At 40.5% G+C, this 18,790-nt stretch overlaps 1 long non-coding RNA gene across 2 annotated transcripts; it reads right to left on the reverse strand.

The window, feature by feature from the left end:
- Positions 1 to 10,770: 10,770 nt before the first annotated feature.
- Positions 10,771 to 18,695, reverse strand: LOC136692908 (uncharacterized). 2 transcript variants are annotated; one of them, XR_010801998.1, is made up of 6 exons: positions 18,569 to 18,695; positions 18,042 to 18,114; positions 17,185 to 17,243; positions 17,026 to 17,063; positions 15,411 to 15,454; positions 14,139 to 14,320 (listed from the first exon to the last, which is right to left on the reverse strand). It is a non-coding gene; the product is annotated as an uncharacterized lncRNA (long non-coding RNA). The 2 variants fall into 2 exon arrangements; XR_010801999.1 differs by lacking the exons at positions 14,139 to 14,320; positions 15,411 to 15,454 and adding an exon at positions 10,771 to 11,060.
- Positions 18,696 to 18,790: the final 95 nt, after the last annotated feature.

An 18,790-nucleotide genomic window follows, 5' to 3' on the forward strand; every position in this document is an offset into this window, starting at 1 on the left:
AACGAGTAACTGCATCTTTAATGCTTTGTAGTTTGTCACACCATTGATTATTGTAGACCAGGAGCACATAAAAAAAAAACGAAGAATGGCTGTGTAGACTACCCGGCTCAGGGACAAATACAAAACAGAGCCAGACAATCTACTATTCAGATGGCATTAGACTTTCTTTTGCTGTTTCAAATGTAGTGACACACACCAAATTTGGGAGACTTGCATGAAAGCAAATGCATACCTAGTGCTACAAAACAAAACAAATAGAGTTACAAAGGAGCTCCTGTGGTAATTCAAACAGTGAATAAAACTTACAGGTAATGGCGGGTTCACACTACACAAATTTAGCCCAGATTTTCCAGTCACAGATTGTTTTGGAGCTATCTGACAAAACCCCTAAAGTTGGGGGTAAATCGGCATTCGCTCTGCATTCGCATAAGTCATGCATGAACCACTGAAAGACACGAACTGAGAGCTCACCTAACGAACAGTGATGCCTGAAAAATGGCCAACATATATCTAGCAGGTTTCTGGATCTGTTGATGACTCTAATTCTGGTATTGTGAAAAGTGTGGCAGTGAGTGTGGAGACTTGCTACAGCCTGAAACACAGGCTGAGGGAAAGCTGTAGAAGTAGAACTACTGTGCTCCTTCTGTATTTAATTTATTCCTTTGTAATTATTACTACATCCTATTACTACATTTTCTTTCTTTTTTTTTGAGCTACTATTTTCTACTCAATTTCTTTTATTCAAGTCATTATTTTAACAAAGTACCATCACTCTTCCTTTTAGGCTACTCTACCTATTCCTGCTTGCATCCAGTTCTGGCTCACAGAAGACACAGAGCACAATTTTTTGGAGCTGTGTATTACAATGTGATGATGGTTGTAAGCTTGTCCCTTGAGCCCCAGTATGAATCATTTGAGGCAGTTCCTGACCAATTTATGCTTAGATTACAGTGTCGTGACAATGCCCCAGTGGAAGAAGTCTCCTGCTGGCCCAGACTTCAAGTCAGATTCTACAATTTTTGACAAGCTCCAAGCTGAATGTGCAATGCCATGCAAAGTCCTTCAGACAGGGCTAAGACATTTATGTCCATATAAGGGAGAGGACTGATCGTCATATCATTTCACGAAATCAGTTTCACACTCATGTCAGTGTTAACTCCACTCCAAAACTTCTGCAGTGACTGTGCCTGGAGAAGGATCTTTAGGGGTAATGCCTAAGAGGGATGAAATGTCATCCTCCTTTATATGATATTGATGCCATTTCTATGGCTACACTAGATTCACACTTATGCCCAGTCATTGAGTATATTTTTGGCCACTATTAAACTGGCCTCAGCTTGTCCAGTCCTGGATTCTCCTCCCTACCCTGCCCAAGCCTTGTGTATTTTTCTCCTGTGCTTCAGCAGCCTGTGAGACCGCATATAAAGTCTACAGGGATTATGTGGAAGAGCATGGCAGTGTTTCAAAGGTATCCTTTCACACTTTTGTCCAAATGAAGCAGAGAGAGTGGTAGCATGTATGGCAGAACCAGGTCATTAAAGCCTGGAGAAAATGCCAGCGGATACTGGCATGGCCTTTCAAAGATTCTCCCTGGTAAAATCCCTAAAACCTGGGAAAATGCTGAATCTAGATGCTCCAATGGGCACACCTGGGACCTCTCTGTATTTGCTGGTTGCCCTGTATGTCTTGCTGTGATACTTCCATTCAGGCACAGGATATATTATCAGACACTGGTAAGGTTTTAGCTTCAACAAGCTTCAACAAGGCCACTTATTTTTGCCAGCACCTAAATGTTCTCACAGAGATAGATTGGAGAAAACTGTTGATTATTGGATATTTACAAATATATGAGATCCATGAAAGGAATATAGAAGCAATCATTAATGTGATGCACGGGAGCATTATTTTTGTATAACTTTTATTGACTTGGTTTTAACCGGAGGTATTATAGCCTGGTATATTATAACCAAAGTTACACCCTTACAGCATGTAAACGAGAAACAATTTGACCAAATTTTAACATAGCCAGCAGCGTTATTGGTGAGCAGTGGATATCACTTTCAGACATCTTTGACAGACAGGTACGGTGAAGGGCAAAGAACATTACTGTTAATCTGCCCCATCCTCACTGTGATGAATTCCAGCAGCTCCCTGCAGGCAGAAGGTACAGACTCCCCACGGCCAGGTGCAACACTCTGAAACACCTCTTTATACTATGTGCAATGAAACCTCTCAATGAAGGAAATAGTTCTATTTACACATTTCCTTATTTGAGTGTTTAATCCAGCCTCTGCTCTGAGACTGTTACTACTATGTGACAGTGAATGTTAATGAGTACACATTTTAGGAACTGTCTCTGGGGGTGTTTCTTCTATGACTGACATGCTTCTGAAACACAGTTATATGCTAAAAAAAAGCATCTTCAAGAATTCTTTAGTAAAGGCAGTGGTTATGTAATGTACAGAATCATAACAACTGTTTGCATGGTTAAATAGTTATTTTCTATGATAGAGCACATATAGAAATATCTGTAGAATTTTAAAACAAAAACAACAAAAAAATATTTCATTATAGTAAACTGTGATGGATTTGTGCAGTTTGTGTTTATTGTTTTGTGTTTATTGCCTTGTGTGTAATAATTCCGGGTAGGTGCTGTGACCCTGATAAGGAGGAATTGGATTCAGGAGGTGCATGAAGGAATGAACAAATAAAACCAGCACTCTTCTTAATTAACAAATTAACATTAATCGTGTTGTTCAAAAGTTTTAATTTATAATCAATTTATGGCAGAAAGCATTTCAAAAACAGTGACCAACCAACATGATAAGACTTGTACTACAAATGTTTATATTACGTATAAAAACAAATATGCATGAAAAATAATGGTTGTTTTACTGTAATGAACTTTACATTAAGGTCAATGTAATAAATTACCCACTGGATATGACAAAGCGGGCAGCACGGTTGTGCAGCAGGTAGTGTTGCAGTCACACCGCTCCAGGGACCTGGAGGTTGTGGGTTCAATTCCTGCTCCAGGTGACCCTCTGTGAGGAGTTTGGTGTGTTCTCCCTGTGTCCACGTGGGTTTCCTCCCACAGTTCTAAAACACACTTTGGTAGGTGGATTGGCAACTAAAAAGTGTCCATAGGTGTGAGTGTGTGTCGCCTTGCGAAGGACTGGCGCTCCCTCCAGGGTGTGTTCCTACCTTGTGCCCAGTGATTCTGGGTGGAGTCACTGCGACCCTGAGCTGGATAAGTGGTTACAGACAATGAATGAATGATTTACATTTAGTTTAAGGAAATCAGTTTTTATTTTGTCCCTGCTAAATGAGATATCTTGGAGAGACATGAAGACATGACTGAAAACCTAGAAAATCAGAGCACAAGAGCTGTATCAAGATAAATGCCCTTAATTCACCCGTGGCTGGACAATTTAAAGAGCTGAATCTCAATGTTCAAGATCTTACATGTATTGCTATAGAGACAGGTAAGAGAGGTGGGGATGTCATTAATAAGATTTCACAATGGGAAGCGTTTTGGATTCATACTTTGGGTATTATGGCCCAAGCAGGAAATGTAATCTTGCATGATTTTGGAATTAGATGATTAGGAATATTTTGTTTGATGTTTTTGTATGTAGATATATTGTGTTTGTTATGTTGAAATATTTATTTGGTTTATATTGTTGGTAGAGGGTAGCACGGTGGTGCAGCAGGTAGTGTCGCAGTCACACAGCTCCAGGGACCTGGAGGTTGAGGGTTCGATTCCTGCTCCGGGTGACTGTCTGTGAGGAGTTGGTGTGTTCTCCCCGTGTCCGCGTGGGTTTCCTCCAGGTGCTCCAGTTTCCTCCCACAGTCCAAAAACACACGTTGGTAGGTGGATTGGTGACTCAAAAGTGTCCGTGAGTGTGTGTGTTGCCCTGTGAAGGGTGCCCTCAAGGGTGTATTCCCGCCTTGCGCCCAGTGATTCCAGGTAGGCTCTGGACCCACCGCGACCCTGAACTGGATAAGTGATTATAGATAATGAATGAATGAATATCATTGGTAGATTATTGATCATTTGAGAGTTTACAGTGCCTTGCACTGTGCCCCCTTGAACTTTTCAAACTTTTGCCACATTTCAGGCTTCAAACATAAAGATATAAAATTTTAATTTTTTGTAAAGAATCAACAACAAGTGGGACACAATCGTAAAGTGGAATGAAATTTATTGTGTCAAAATTTTTTAACAAATAAAAAACTGAAAAGTGGGGCATTAGTTTCAGTGCAGCAAACTCACTCCAGAAGTTTAGTGAGGATCTCTGAATGATCCAATGTTGTCCCAAATGACCGATGATGATAAATAGAATCCACCTGTGTGTAATCAAGTCTCCGTATAAATGCACCTGCTCTGTGATAGTCTCAGGGTTCTGTTCAAAGTGCAGAGAGTATCATGAACACCAGGCAGGTCTGAGATACTGTTGTGGAGAAGTTTAAAGATGGATTTGGATTCAAAAAAGATTTCCCAAGCTTTAAACATCCCAAGGAGCACTGTGCAAGCAATCATATTGAAATGGAAGGAGTATCAGACCACTGCAAATCTACCAAGACCCGGCCATCCCTCTAAATGTTCATCTCGAACAAGTAGAAGACTGATCAGAGATGCAGCCAAGAGGCCCATGATCACTCTGGATGAACTGCAGAGGTCTACAGCTGAGGTGGGAGAGTCTGTCCATAGGACAACAATCAGTCTTACACTGCACAAATCTGGCCTTTATGGAAGAATGGCAAGAAGAAAGCCATTTCTCACAAGCCATCTGGGAGACACACCAAACATGTGGAAGAAGGTGCTCTGGTCAGATGAAACCAAAATCGAACTGTTTGGCCACAATGCAAAACGATGTTTGGCGTAAAAGCAACACAGCTCATCACCCTGAACACACCATCCCCACTGTCAAACATGGTGGTGGCAGCATCATGGTTTGGGCCTGCTTTTCGTCAGCAGGGACAGGGAAGATGGTCAAAAATGATGGGACAATGGATGGGGCCAAATACAGGACCATTCTGGAAGAAAACCTGTTGGAGTCTGCAAGAGAACTGAGACTGGGACGGAGATTTATCTTCCAACAAGACAATGATCCAAAATATAAAGCCAAATCTACAATGGAATGGTTCACAAATAAACGTACCCAGGTGTTGGAATGGCCAAGTCAAAGTCCAGACCTGAATCCAAGCGAGAATCTGTGGAAAGAGCTGAAGACTGCTGTTCACAAACGCTCTCCATCCAACCTCAATGAGCTCGAGCTGTTTTGCAAGGAAGGATGGGCAAGAATTTCAGTCTCTCAATGTGCAAAACTGATAGAGACATACCCCAAGCGACTTGTAGTTGTAATTGAAGCAAAAGGTGGCACTACAAAGTATTAACGCAAGGGGGCCGAATAATATTGCACGCCCAACTTTTCAGCTTTTTATTTGTTAAAGTTTGACACATCCAATAAATTTCATTCCACTTCACGATTGTGTCCCACTTGTTGATTCTTCACAAAAAAATTAAAATTTTATATCTTTATGTTTGAAGCCTGAAATGTGGCAAAAGGTTGAAAAGTTCAAGGGGGCCAAATACTTTCGCAAGGCACTGTATGTCAGGCTACACTTGTATGCCCTAATTTTAAATGGCATTGAAGTTTCACTGATTCGATCACTGCTTGTAACCACTTACCAAGCTCAAGGTAATGATGGGTCCGAAGCCTACCCGGAATCAGTGGGCACAATGCAGGAACACATCCTGAGAGGGGCACCAGTCCATGGCAGGGTATCACACCTTCACACACTGGCACTAGTCAAAACATCTCTTTGTCATGAATTAAAATATTTAAGCAGATATCTCTTGAATATTTATATTGGTGAGTGCAGGCCTCGGTGTATGAGTAACATGAAACTTATTAGTATTATTATTATTATATAGTATTAGTATTAACATTTAGTATTATTAAGTGTACACCCATGGTCTGTAGAATCAGTACACTTGTGTTTGTTCAGCATTTCATAAATCCCAAAAAAGCACATGAAGCTGTAGGGTCAGTTGAGATGTTCTTTCATGTTTGAATATGCCAGCACACAGTGACAATTAAGGACTGTGCATCTGTTTCCAAGTATTTCTCGACAGCATTAAAACTCGAGAACATCTACAGAGAGGGCTTTTTATTTTAAAAGCTTTCCATTTATTGTTCCATTTACTTAACGTTTAATTGTACATTTATTGCAAACTCTCTCATCGCATCTGTGCAGTCATCTGTGCAATTAAAGTCTTCTATATCCCATTTTTTCTATGTTAAAATACAGATGTATTCGGCACACATTAGACTTGTACGCTATTTGCCATATACACTCCCTCATTCTCACTGCAACACTGAAAAAACCCCACTGCAGCTCAATTAAAGAGAGATTAATAGGGACGTCAAAACCAGATGAAGGGCTTATGTGATGTGCCATCTGATCAGCAGATGGCACAGAGACACTAGGCTGCCAGTGCTGGAGACTCTGCTGCTGGTCTAGGAACAGTTGTGCCAAGCCAAATGTAAAGCCTTTAGCAAAGTAAGGCAAAACAGGTCTCAGAGCAGCAGTTAGTGGCAGATTCTGACAGTGTCCTACAGCGTGCCAGAGCATTGGTGGGAACAATAATACAACGTGCACCAGGTGCACAAGGTGGTAAAACAAGGTAAAGGGGGCAAAGAAAATTATGCAGAGAAACAGGTGGTCTATCTACAAGATGCATCAATTTGCATAGGTAATTTCAGACCATTCAGTTGGCATGTATGGGTTTTTCAAATATTTTTTAAAATGATATTTAAAAATATCATATACTTTTTTTTTTTAACACTGTTCTTGAACATTGTTTTCTCAGCGACTATATATAAACATCCAGACTTATTAGCCACTTTACATTAATTTACATTTACTGTGTTTAGCAGAGGCACTTATTCAAAGCAATTTTCAATTCTAATGATGTTACATAGATAGGTGAATCAAGTGCTAGGAGTGTTGCCCATGGACTTTTAATATAGTGGTGTGCTTATGCAGATAGGGAACAGAATAATTGGTAACCAGGGTCTTGTTACCCACTAAGCCACACCACCCACCACTTAATGAGGTATCTTGTATCTACACTTACTACTTAGGTGGACTTTCCATGTGTGACAATAACACATTGCCACATTGTGCAGCCATGGTATAATGGTTACAGAAAGAGGCTTGGGACTGGAAGGTCGCTGGTTCAATCCCCATGACCGGCAGGAAAATTGAGGGCAGGGGGTTTAAAGGAACAGCGCTGTCCTGTTCTCCCAATAATGACTGAGATAGCCTGGAGCAAGGCACCTAAACCCCAATGCTCCCTGGAGAAGTGTGTGTGTGTGTTTACTGCCATGGATGGGTTAAATGAGGGAGATGCATTTCATCAGACACTGTGAATAAATGTGTAAACAATGACGAATAAATGTACTTTGCATTTTTAGATCTGTAAAGTCCATCTGTTTCTCTGTATAATTTGCAACCTTGCTGTGCCAGACAGGGTCTCAAAATGAGAAATCAAACCTGGGGACAATTTGTTAAAATTCTGGTGCTGGACTAAGGCAAAACCTGTCACTAACAAAGATGTATACCTTGAAATCCTGCCCTCAAATTCCTTTAATACCTGCTCCTATAGTCCAAAATACAATTAATAATGCAAACAAAACAATCTAGAGAAAACGCTATTTTTAGAAACTGGGACTGTTTAAACCACATTTAATTTAATTTAATGTGACACATGCCTACATGGTTAATAATTTACTGAGTTAATATTTTGCTCCTGCTAAAATATCCATGATGTAACAGGTGTTTTTGGAACATTATGAAGATTGTAGCATGGCTACTTTTAGTTATGCCTCACAATGTGTTGGCTCAGAGATTTCATACAGTTTGTTCCCACCCTAATAAGTCTATATCCCCACTCACTTTTAATCTCAAACTCTCCAGTCTCGGCGGCACAATGGCACAGCAAGTAGTGTCGCAGTCACACAGCTCCAGGGACCTGTGGGTTCGATTTCTGTGAGGAGTTGGTGTGTTCTCCCCGTGTCTGCGAGGGTTTCCTCCGGGTGCTCTGGTTTCCTCCGGGTGCTCTGGTTTCCTCCCGCAGTCCAAAAAAACACGTTGGTAGGTGGATTGGTGACTCAAAAGTGTCCGTAGGAGTGAGTGTGTGTGTTGCCCTGTGAAGGACTGGCACCCCCTCCAGGTTGTGTTCCCGCCTTGCACCCAGTGATTCCAGGTAGGCTCTGGACCCACCGTGACCCTGAACTGGATAAGCAGTTACTGATAATGGATGGATAGAAGATCCAGTCTCCAAATAGGTGTACTTGGTGTTCTTCGGTTACAGACTTTGGCTGATGTGTTGCTCTGCATACATTGTTTGCCCTCTTTACCTATATTTCAGTGGTCAGGACACCTATAAGACCACCACAAAAGCAGAGCAACCACCCTGGTGTTGTGATGTTGTGATGGTAAGTGTGGACACACACAGACACAGCAGTGCTACTGTAGTTTTGAATCATTTCACTATGAATGCTGGACTTAGAATGGTCCACCAACCAAAATATACCTATCTAACAGCATCCTGTTGGCAGTGAGCACTGATAAAAGACTAGAGGATGCCCAACACAAACTTCAGCAACAGATGAGCTACTTTAGAGTGGTCAGTAAGTGTTTAAAAACTTCAGGGGCACAGATGTGTCTGATCAACTTGTAGCAGCACAACAAACAAAAACGTGCCGCCACCACCACTGGTGCTCACAATAATGTACTACCCAAATAATAGCTGTTCTGTGATGGTCCCATGGGGGTCCTGGCCTTTTAAAAACAGGATGAAAAGGGCATAAAATAGGCAGAGAAGCAGATGGTGTACTGTCTAACTGTAGAAATACAAAGGGAAGGATATGGCAAGTGAGAGATTACACAAGAATAGAAATGAGAAGGTGGTTTTAATGTTATAGCTGGTCATTGCATACACAACAACTAAGTTCACTCATATAGCTTTGGTGGAGCTGAAGTGTTATCACATATAAACCTCTGCAGATTCATATGGCTGAAAGGGGCCAGCAGTGGAAATAACAGTCCTTTCTCTTTCCCTTTTTGATATTCATACATTTTCTCTCAGAGCTGTCTTTTGTGATCTTTGTGTTTTCACATTCGCTGTCATTCACTATTCTGACGGTGTATTTATTTTTCCCTCTGTTCATATGAAATGCCAACCAGAGGAAAATGGGCAGCACAACAAAAAGAGAAAGCCTTGTCTGGAACCAGTTGCACCCAATATGTCCACCTCTCTCTGGCACAAGCTCATTCTTTTTTCTTTTCATGACAGTGAGTTCAGTCCTGCAGCAGGTCATTGTTATTTGCCGTTTAATATTTCAGATTTATACAAACTCATACATGCATGCACTTCTGCAGGTGGTTTAAACACAGAACATTAATATCTAAGCTAGTTGAGTCACTGGGAACATTACTTTTCCCATTACCCATTCGCTTTACTTTCATTTGCTCACTGACAATGCCTTTTACCATCCTCTTTCAGTCATTTGTATTGAATCCAACTGGTGATGTTCCTTCTTAATAAAGACAGGATGTGGCTTTTTTTTATTTTTTATTTTACAACATTTTCAGTATTTTAATTTTTAGGAAATTGTGACTACAAATCCTATTTCTTGTTTAACATTAATAGTTTTATTTCTATGATTTACTAAATAATAATAATAACAATAATAATAATAATAATAATAGTAGTAGTAGTGTGGCACGGTGGCGCAGCAGGTAGTGTTGCAGTCACACAGCTCCAGGGACCTGGAGGTTGTGGGTTCAATTCCCGCTCCGGGTGACTGTCTGTGAGGAGTTGGTGTGTTCTCCCTGTGTCCACGTCGGTTTCCTCCGGGTGCTCTGGTTTCCTCCCACAGTCCAAAAACACACGTTGGTAGGTGGATTGGTGTGTGTGTTGCCCTGTGAAGGACTGGTGCCCCCTCCAGGGTGTGTTCCCCACCTTGTGCCCAAAGATTCCAGGTAGGCTCTGGTCTTGTGAATAAGAACTATACCTTATTAGGAAATCATCATATAAATGACAATATGTTTAGTGAGTAATGGAAACAGTGGGTATTTCTGTGAAGAGAATCTATAACATTACATGGTATTATCAGACAGGTCTGATAATAGGCCTTTTAAGGTGGAACTGTATGTTTGAGGACAGTTGTGTGTGTGGCTGAAGTTGAACTTATCTGTAATATTTCTTCACTGTGTGAAGTACCACAGAAACCATGCCTTTCCATGTTGTAGCAACACATTTGAATCTCCTTCCCAAGGGTCTAAAATCCTTGATTATTATTATGTTCTGGCTTGTCTCAAGGTTCCATACATTTCAAATGATCTGTATGCCTTAGAATTTATCTTAGATGCAGTCTGCGGTGCAAGAACTCATTTTGTCCCATGTGTAAATGCATAAATTGCATTGCCAACACCTTTCTAAAAAGGATGAGAAAAGATCTTGAAGATCTGTGTATATCTGATTAATTATCACCTCCAAAACTGCATTTTACTGAGTCAAACACATCTATTCTCAGTGTGAGATCCACACTCTCCTCCGAGATGGAGAACAGAAAGAGAGAGAGAGAGAGAGAGAGAGAGAGAGAGAGAGAACATACAATATTTATACCTTGCTATATATACAACTCTATCAAATTATCTCTATACATTTTTATAACATTTTATGAATTGCTAAGTGTTTCACCTGGCTATAACATTTTATAGCTAACACATGGTACCGTAGAGTAATAATAATTTTGTTTATGACAAAAACACGTATTAACACGTGTGCGTACGTGTGCATATGCGTGCGAACTGTCTCTAATTATAGCTGTGCAGTTCAAGATGAGCCTGGAATGTACTGCCACTCCCTCCATCACTCTCTCTCCACTACTCTCAATCCAACTGGAAATGTCAGCAGAAACAGATGTCAGAAAAATGCTTTATTCCCAGCTGAGCATCTCTGAGGACATCTGCCTTTCTCTCTGCAATCACACAAAAAAATCTCTCTTATGTGAAATGCCTCATGTCACCTGCATCTTGTAACTCTTGGCCTACTTAACTCTGAAAACATTTTGAGAACTGGCTCTCCACGTGAGACCACATTTAGGACATTTCACAGCCTACTTTTACTACAGTACTTTAAATTAGGGGTACCACGCTTTATCACAGTATGTTTTTTTCATTTAAAAATATTGTGTGGTACACATCATGGCATATGTGTTCGGACCATCACTCTTGCTATCAGCTCTACATATATACACATACAGTGAAAACCTATCACAACATTTTTAAAGCATTCTGATTTTAAACACCATATATGTCCCATAGGAAAGGCCATAGCATTGTTGACATGACACTGATACAATGTGCAGATGCCCTTCTATATTTCCCCTCATGTAGCACACACCTTTGATATTTATTCTGCAAAAAACAACCCTGGAAAATATTCCTACTGCAATAAATGTTACAATTCAGATTTTCTGTATAATTAAATCATAATGATTGATGCAAAGTCACCATAATACACCGTAATACAGCCATCTTAATAGTAGCGCCACATGTTCTAAAGTCACAAATGAAAATTCATTCATTCATTGTCTGAAACTGCTTATCCAGTTCAGGGTCACGGTGGGTCCAGAGCCCACCCGGAACGCGCAATGCAGGAACACACCCTGGAGGAGGCGGCAGTTCTTTACAGAGTGACACATGCTGGGACACTTTTGAGTCACCAATCCACCTACCAACATGTGTTTTTGGACCCCGGAGGAAACCCACGCGGACACTGGGAGAACACACCAAACTCCTCACAGACAGTCACCCGGAGCAGGACTCGAACCCACAACCTCCAGGTCCCTGGAGCTGTGTGATTGCAACACTACCTGCTGCGCCACCGTGCCACACTTACAAACGAAAAAATACTAGATAAATAAACAGTCAAAATCAGCTGGTTCGGTCAATAGCTCCAACAACGGCATACAGAAGATCGCTGAATGCGCACTTGTAGCTGCATTTCTGTCCAGTGCAGCTTGATTCTATGTTAAACCCTGTGATGTTGGCTTGGCTGTGTTTGGGTTGAAGCCGCCAGTGCTGCTATTTAAAACCCACATCAGCGATGGAGTGAGCATTTGCTAAGCCCAGGGCCAGCCTCTCTCTCTCTCTCTCTCTCTCTCTCTCTCTCTAGCACACACGCATGCACACATCCATTCTATCTCTCTTGCTCTCACTCACTCTTACGCACACTCTCTCTCTCTCAAACTGCTCATCTTCCATATATACTTACACTTTCTTATTACACACAAGGAGGAATGCTTTGTAGAGAGACAAAACACATTCCATATGTATGTGGTAAGAAGACATATTCTAACTCAGTTTTTTTGGCCTTTTTTAACATTTAAAACTGGCAGTTGCCATTTACTCTGTGTCAGAAATGAATGCTGTATGGACTAAACAGCAGATATACTGTGAGATATAAACTGTTGTGTTTATTTGCCTTAAACTACAAACCATTTCAGTACATAAAATCTCATTGAACATATCTTACATTACACATCTTTTATATGTTATAGATATATTGTGTATTGTTTTTTGCCTACTGTTAAAAACAAAAATGAATTAAACATTGAGTACTGTTTGTTAGTGTAACTGTTTAAAGTGAGAACATATACCATGAAAGACACTGTCCTGTTAATGCAGCTAAATGAGGGTCTACATCCTGTTGTGGGGTCACCTAAACTTTACTTCAGACTTTACTCAAAATAGATTTCTCTCTCTCTCTCTCTCTATACACACACACACACACACACATATATATATATATATATATATATATATTTAAATGGTTTAATGACAGTGAGTTGGCTGGTGTTGTCTCTTGCCAGGCCAGTGCAGGATTAACTGGTGGAGTTTTTAAAGGAGATTAGAAGAGGATTTATTTATTTATTTGTTTTATTTATTTATTTATTTTATACCAGATGAGATCTATTCTGTCCTCTCCATGTTCCATTAACTAATTGTTACGTCCTACCTCATATGCTCACTGAAACATGTGGCATTAGAGAAGGAGAATGAGGGTTTATTTGTGCAGCAGAAAGGGAGAGGGAGGGAAGGAGGGGAGAGAGAGAGAGAGAGAGAGAGAGAGAGAGAGAGAGAGAGAGAGAGAGAGAGAGAGAGAGAGAGAGAGAGAGAGAGAGATGGGCTAAATTTGACCCCAAATTTAGCTAGCAGCCAGTTTGTCCGTAGGCTAAAAGGAGCAGAAGTGCTGCTCATATTATGATGAAACATGAGTAGGGGCCTTCTGATAAATAGAAAAAAGAACAACAATAACAACAAAAACATATGCAGACTTTACATAACACAGCAATAGCATATATTATCTCAAATGGGCCTGCAAAACATGACTAATTGTGGTGGAACAAAACCATAATGTAGCTTCTGCAAACAGTCCATATGATTTCTGTAAGATGTGTAACCTTCAAGTGCCTCGTGGGTATAGCATGTCACAGCGTATAAAGGCAGCACATGTGGGCTCTCGAGCAAACCAGGCCAGCATCACTCCATACACATTAAACATAAATCCTACTTAGTAATAGAAATGTATTTAGGAGATTTTGCCTATTTTCAGAAAACACATTTTTTGTGGTGGTGGTGCAGCAGGTAGTGTCGCAGTCACACAGCTCCAGGGACCTGGAGGTTGCGGGTTCAATTCCTGCTCCGGGTGACTGTCTGTGAGGAGTGTGGTGTGTTCTCCCTGTGTCTGCGTGGGTTTCCTCCGGGTGCTCTGGTTTCCTCCCACAGTCCAAAAATACATGTTGGTAGGTGGATTGGTGACTCAAAAGTGTCTGTAGGTGTGAATGTGTGAGTGTGTGTGTTGCCCAGTGAAGGACTGGCGCCCCCTCCAGGGTATATTCCCGCCTTGCGCCCAATGATTCCAGGTAGGCTCTGGACCCACTGTGAACCTGAACTGGATAAGTGGTTACAGATAATGGATGAATGGATGGATTAACTGTAAGGTATTGTTTAAATAATAACAGAATTGCTAGTGGAAACAAGACATTTGTATTTCAGTATAATGCTCAAAAACTGTAAATTGCACAGAGAAATGTAATGAGTATAGATGCTTTCAGACAGGTGCTGGGATGATACAGGTCCACTTGGAAGGAAGAAGCCATGCAATGCAACACAAGCGATTCTGACAGATCTTCTATACTGACAGAAGTGATCTCTTCGAAGATGACAGCCTCATCTACAAGGCACAAGTAATGAGCATGAAACTAATGTAAATCAAATGCTATGACCTTTGCAGTAACCAGATCTAACCTTTGGGAGATCGGATTGGCATGTTAAACAACAGGCTTCAGTTCAAGAATCAAATCATCAACTAAGGAAAAATATTTGGTAGAATTTCTTTGAATCCCATGAATACATGCCAAGATGGCAATATGTAATGAACCAATGTGGTCTTGAGCCATTGGGTATGGTCCAATTTGTCAGCTATTTGTATCACAGATGGGTTTTACATATCTCTAATTACAGTGTCTCACTGTATATATTAAAGCCCATAAACAAAAGAATGCCATTTTGAACACTATCAAGGACCAAGGACTCATGATATATTTACCCACAGCAAAACAACTGCTTTAATATGTTTAGCACCAAATTACGTTATCACACTCCACTGAGTTCCATCTGTGATATAAGCTTTAACTATGTGTCCACAAACGTTCCCTATTGACTGTATAGTGCACTATTTTAAGGTTTCGCCAGTTTGTAGATGTGTCCAAATAATAGTAGACAATTTGCAGTGCAATCCAACCATCCCACAATGCATCATAAATGGTAGTGTACAGCTCATGTAAAACTCAAGTAAACCCCTTCTGAATTCAGTTCCCTATAATAGTGCACAGTGAATAACTGGTCTGACGGGTCTGAACTGGTTTCAGTCAGTTTAGTTAGAGACCGTGTTGGAGCAGGTGGTCTCTGTTCACTTAAGATTCATTAATATTTTCAGTTTATTTAGTACATGTGTGTGTCTAGTGTACAAAACCACATCAGTATACCCTGTAATGTGTATGGGAAACCTATATATTAAATAGACCACAGTTCAGTTTGGAAGAGTTTGTGGTATTCTGGACTCTTTGTTTATTCTAATCAGATGACCCACAGTCTTCACAGTCATTTGCCAAATCTTGTTTGCAATATGTATCATCTGAACAAGAGTGTATACAGCACACATGGTATATTATTAGTCACACATGGTCACAGGGCACAAGTCAAGATGAAATCTAGCCATTGGCTGCCCCATAAAATTCATAGCCAATGTGAATATAACTTACTGCCCAGTGCCAAAAAGCTGCTCACAGGGAGACTCCTGGATACACTACAAAGAGAACAGCAGAAGAAAGAAAGGAGAGATTGAGGGAGACAGGTAGGAGGTGATATCAAAGGAAATAAACACACAATCACATACACTAATATATAATGTGATGTTATAATTCATTCATTCATAGTCTGTAACCGATTATCCAGTTCAGGGTCGCGGTGGGTCTGGAGCCTACTCGGAATCATTGGGCAGGGCGGGAACACACCCTGAAGGGGGCACCAGTTCGTCGCAGGGCGACACACACTCACACACTGACTCTTTCGAGTAGCCAATCCACCTACTAATGTGTGTTTTTGGATCATGAGAGGAAATCGGAGCAACTGGAGGAAACCCATGCAGACACAGGGAGAACACACCAAACTCCTCACAGACAGTCACCCGGAGCAGGACTTGAACCCACTCCGGAGCTGTGTGACACTACTACCACTGTGCTGCCCTTACTAGAATTATAAATAGTGTAAATTCCAATATTCAGCCTTCTTTAAAGGGAACAGCTTTGCCTCTGGGCACAGGGTAAGTCCACAGGATTTCTTTGGAAATCAAAACTATGAAAACTTTGGCTGTAATGAGCACTAAGTCAAAGCAAACACACATCGCCAAATTTTCAGATTAATTCAGTATGTTCAGTGCCGTTAAGGGAGAAACTGTCCTCCCTGAGAGTTGACTGGAGTATCATATAATTTCTTTTTATTCTTAATCATGTTTGGTTAAACTGTGGATGTTGCAGTGCATAAATATTTAAATCAGAAAGAGATTAGCATATTTACATATTTTTACAAGATGAATAACTGAATATCTTATTAGGCTGCTGAGAGAAGTGAAATCACGCAAAGACGATGAAAGCGGGGTCAAGCACATTTTCGGGTCAATGATTAAAATGCAGTGCAAAACAAATCAAGCTATAGGCTACTACATGGCTTTCCTACTGTATATGAAAATAATTGGTAATTAGTCCGACTAGTGGTGCACAGGCTGACTCATAGCCTGAGTGTCTGGGGTTTACCCTCAGATCAAGCATGTTCACGCTGAAAAAAAATATACTCAGCACTGCAGATTCACATGAAAATATAAAACACATAGGCTGTAGTTAATAGTATCACAAAATGTTATTTGTTCTGTTGAATAAAAGCAAAGTACAAACAATGGCATATTATTTAGAAATCATGCAGGTCAAGGTTTCTTTTTTAAGTCAAAACATACGAAGTTACCCTTGCTACCGCTTACTCATGATGGGTAAAGTAAAGGTAATATTCCTTCATTCACTCATTATCTGTAACTGCTTATCCAGTTCAGGGTCGCGGTGGGTCTGGAGCCCATCTGGAATCACTGGGCACAAAGCAGGAACACACCCCGGAGGGGGCACCAGTCCTTCACAGGGTGATGTAAGGGTAATAGCACAGAGAAATACAGATAAATTATTTAATGAAATGTAAAACTTTAGGGCCCAGTGCTGTATTATGGATAAACAGAGTTTAGCCTGTAAGAGGTGTGCAGTGAAGAACATTCTTTGGGCTATTGTTTTAGTGCACAATGTTGACTTCTGTATTGAAATGATATGAAAGACTTACAAATAAATGAAATGGGGCAGCTTGGTCCTCCCTCTGCCCTAGAAAGACATTGCAGAGGAAAAGTAAACTTCAGCAGCCTTTTTTATGAGACAACAAAAGATGAGAGAAGTCCCACTTTAACAAGGAACTGTGCTGGTACATGCAGGCATGCTGACCTACTTCTACATCGGCGTTTTAGGCCAACATTAGTGGAAGAACGATGCTGGGCATCTGGAACTCTGGAACAAATCAGATATGTTAAAGTGTAAATATGACATTGTTCACAAAACAAAAAAAAATCTATCATTGGTGTCACCATATCACTCTTCCTCTGAACATTGTCAGTGATCATCCTCATCATCTTCATCATAGTCTATAAGAGTATTTGTCTCTATGTTAAAACTATCCTCATCATCATGTTTTTCTTTCCATAGTTTATTGCATCCTTATGCAGTCTCGACAGACCCAAAGCCACAAAGATATCACTGCTACTCACTCACTGCAGTGCAGTTTAAAACACCCCAGAAAACACCCAGTGTGTGCGCATGTGTGTGTGAGCTCTCTCCCACGGTTCTCTGACCCAAATACTGCAAGCTCTCTCTATCTGACAGACAGGTGGAGGTCTGGCACACGCTGCCTCTGAGGGACCATGCCGCAATGTTCCTCATGTGAACCCAACCAGCTATATTTATATTAAAGAGGACACTCCGCTTTCTTTTCGTATCTTTCAGAATAGCTGAGCTTGTTCTAGGTAAGCCTAGGAAACTCAATTGGGAGCTGTAATTTAGGCCGAATCATGGTGCATACACACCAAAATACACCCCCTACACACACATTAACACACAAAGTTGGAGACCAACTTACATTTGAATGTGTAGACACTTTAGACACTGCTCATTAAAAGCCAAACGCCCCTATTTTCATAGAGCTTCAACATAGTCCTACCAACGCTAACACGATGAATCACTAGAGCTAAATTCACAGCTAAACAGAAGTGTTATAAGGTAAAGGCATGTGGAAGGACTAGGACAACTCACCTAAGCAACATGTGGCCAGCTGCGCCCTCCAGTGGTAGATAAACGACACTTTAACAACATGTTTTCTTATGGCCTTGAGCAAGAGCAGAACAAATGAGCTACAACGCGTTAACACACGACCACGACCATGGTTGAACAATGTAAGCCTGAAGGTCATACAAATCTAAGACCACTGCTTGTAAACTATTAGCAGTACTGTGTTATGAAATAGACTATTTAAAACACGTACAAAAATAACGAATATTATTTCTGTGTGTAGAGAGGATTAAACAAAGGCAGGCTTTTTTTTTCTTTTCTACTATCAGTTCCTCAGAATAATGGATTTCCCACAGTAGCAATTTGATACATAAAATATATATATATATATATATATATATATATATATATATATATATATATATATATATATATATATATATATATATATACATTTTTTAAAAATGTGTATTATTTATTTTATCTGGTGTGTAATTTTAGGAGAAGCAGAAGAGAACAAAATTATTGTAGGGTTGAAAAGCATATCTTACCTTTTAACTTAGTCCTTAAAAAACCGTACAATTTCTGGGGCTCTCAGCAGGACTATGACTAAATGACTAAAGTTCGTTCGCTTTAATACAACGATTTGTTTTAGCTTGTAGTCTATGTCTAACCGCTCCTACAGTCTTCGTCCAATCAGAGCGCCAGTAAGTCTCTCGCGCTCCACACACCTGTTGGTAACGGCTGTCTCTCGAGCTCCATTCGCACCGCGT

The sequence above is a fragment of the Hoplias malabaricus genome, chromosome 3, assembly GCF_029633855.1.
Source record: "Hoplias malabaricus isolate fHopMal1 chromosome 3, fHopMal1.hap1, whole genome shotgun sequence".
Lineage (NCBI taxonomy): Eukaryota > Metazoa > Chordata > Actinopteri > Characiformes > Erythrinidae > Hoplias > Hoplias malabaricus.